Source organism: Lonchura striata, chromosome 22 (genome assembly GCF_046129695.1).
Source record: "Lonchura striata isolate bLonStr1 chromosome 22, bLonStr1.mat, whole genome shotgun sequence".
Classification (NCBI taxonomy): Eukaryota; Metazoa; Chordata; class Aves; order Passeriformes; family Estrildidae; genus Lonchura; species Lonchura striata.
In genome coordinates this window covers 9,079,631-9,082,424 of record NC_134624.1, presented here as the reverse complement: position 1 = coordinate 9,082,424, position 2,794 = coordinate 9,079,631, and positions in this window count along the sequence as shown.

The window sequence follows — 2,794 nt, the reverse complement described above, 5'->3', positions numbered from 1 at the left end:
CGCGGCCTCCGTGGACGCCGTCCGAAGTGCGCGGGTGGCTGCGGAGGAGTGGCGGAGCGGCGCGGAGGGGCGCGCAGGGAGCGGCGCGGGGCTGGGCGGAGCGGGGGGGCGCGGGGGGCGGGCCGGGGGCGGCACCGGGCCGCAGCTGGGCCGCGGTGCAGCGCCGGGCTCTTTAGCATCACAAAAGCGGCCGAGGGAGCGCTGTCCCCGCCGTCCCACGCGTGGCCGCGCCCGACGCGTGGGCTCGGGCTGCAGCCGCCGCCCTCGGGTGCAAAGCGGCCCCGGGAGCCCCGCGAACCCCCCGGCGGCAGCACGAAGGGGGTCGGGGCAGCCGCCGTCGGGGGGAGCCTCCGCCCGGGCCCGGCTGCCCCCCGGCAGCCCCCGAGCCCAGATTTCGTTTGTCCCCGCAGTGCGGGGCTCCCCTGAATCCGCTCGTGGGCAGCGGGGGAACTCTTTCCCCGCCGCAAATTAATTAACGAATTCATGCCTGATCCGCGGCCAGCGGCGTGCGGCGGTGCAGGAGGTTAATTGCGCTAATTGAAGACGGGGAGGACACGGACGGAGTGTGCGTGTGCGGAACACGCGGGGCTGTGCGGGGGTTTTGTGAGCGCGGCGGCCCTGGGGCGGTGCGGGAGCGCGGGGTGGGGGTCTGGCCGTGCACACGGTGTGGGGAGCCTGTGCCTGTGCTCTGTTCCACGGCACCTCGCGTTCCCGCGTGTGCGGAGCTCTCGGGGCGCTGCCACGGCCGCGGGGGCCGCGTTTGCCCGGGGAGAGCCCCGTGCGTGTGTGCACCGCTTGCCGCGGGCAGCCGGAGCTGATAATTGTGGTTGTTACTGTGAGCCCGTTAATCCCCCGAATCCCTTTACCTCCTGCTCGCAGGGGATTACAAATTAATAAAAGCAGCTTAAGGGCGGGAGCCTCCAAACTCACATATGCTCCTGCCCACGGCAGCACCGGGACTTTCGCCCGCTCCTGGGGGCGGCCGCGGAGCCCCCGGCGAGCCCCGGGCCCCGAGGCACCCAGCCCAGCCCACCCTCCCCTCCCCGGGTCCTGCGGGGCCGCGGGCCGGGTCGGGGTTGTCCCCTGGGATGGTTCGTCTGGCCGGGGACAGGCTGCAGCCCGCGAGGCTGGGAAATGCAGGGATTCCCTTTGGGGACCAGGATGGAGTCCCCAAATAAAGCACCCAGGAACGCCAGGCGGGAGTCGGGCTCCAGGTCCTGCCCGAGTGTGACCGGTACCGTGCTGCAGTGACACCGGGTGCCACCAGCTCGTCCCCAGGGCCAGGAACATCTGATGACCCACACGGTCCCTTCTAAGCTCGGTTTTAAAGTGGATTTTTAGTCTGAGCCTCTAAGGAAGCGCTTTGAGCAAACCCGGGTGTGGTGGTGCCGGTTTCCCCGGGCACGGGGCAGGGGTGGGGCAGCTGTGGCGGGCAGGACAGAGAGCAGGGGCTGTGTCCCACTCGGGACAGAGAGCAGGGGCTGTGTCCCACTGGGGACAGAGGGCAGGGGCTGTGTCCCACTCGGGACAGGGAGCAGGGGCTGTGTCCCACTCGGGACAGAGAGCAGGGGCTGTGTCCCACTGGGGACAGAGAGCAGGGGCTGTGTCCCACTCGGGACAGAGGGCAGGGGCTGTGTCCCACTCGGGACAGAGGGCAGGGGCTGTGTCCCACTGGGGACAGAGGGCAGGGGCTGTGTCCCACTCGGGACAGAGGGCAGGGGCTGTGTCCCACTGGGGACAGAGGGCAGGGGCTGTGTCCCACTCGGGACAGAGGGCAGGGGCTGTGTCCCACTCGGGACAGAGAGCAGGGGCTGTGTCCCACTCGGGACAGAGGGCAGGGGCTGTGTCCCACTCGGGACAGAGAGCAGGGGCTGTGTCCCACTCGGGACAGGGAGCAGGGGCTGTGTCCCACTCGGGACAGAGGGCAGGGGCTGTGTCCCACTCGGGACAGAGAGCAGGGGCTGTGTCCACTCGGGACAGAGAGCAGGGGCTGTGTCCCACTGGGGACAGGGAGCAGGGGCTGTGTCCCACTGGGGACAGAGGGCAGGGGCTGTGTCCCACTCGGGACAGAGAGCAGGGGCTGTGTCCACTCGGGACAGGGAGCAGGGGCTGTGTCCCACTCGGGACAGGGAGCAGGGGCTGTGTCCCACTGGGGACAGGGGGCAGGGGCTGTGTCCCACTCGGGACAGGGAGCAGGGGCTGTGTCCCACTCGGGACAGAGGGCAGGGGCTGTGTCCCACTCGGGACAGAGGGCAGGGGCTGTGTCCCACTGGGGACAGGGAGCAGGGGCTGTGTCCCACTGGGGACAGAGGGCAGGGGCTGTGTCCCACTCGGGACAGGGAGCAGGGGCTGTGTCCCACTCGGGACAGGGAGCAGGGGCTGTGTCCCACTCGGGACCAGCAGTGGCACCTGCCACCCCGTGGTGTCTCACGCTGAGACACCCAGACCCCACAGAAGTCCCTGTGTTGATCTCCCTGCACACCCTCCTGTGCCCTCCTGCTCAGGGGGCAGCAGGCACCAGCCTTGCCCATGGCCTTCCTCACTTGGGCTTCTGCCATTTATAAAAAACAACCATTAATAAAAACCAACCCACTCAAACCTTTCTTTATTCCTGGTTTATTTTCTCTTCCCTCCTTCAGATTCCTCAGCAGCTCCTCAGAAGTCTGGGTTTAAAAATACACCTCCACAGGATGATGGATCTGGTTTATTGTGGACATGTTCATGAGCTGTCCTGGCAATAAAGCTCAGCTCAAAACAATTTGCAAACACAGGTAAAGAGCCAAAACGCATCCAC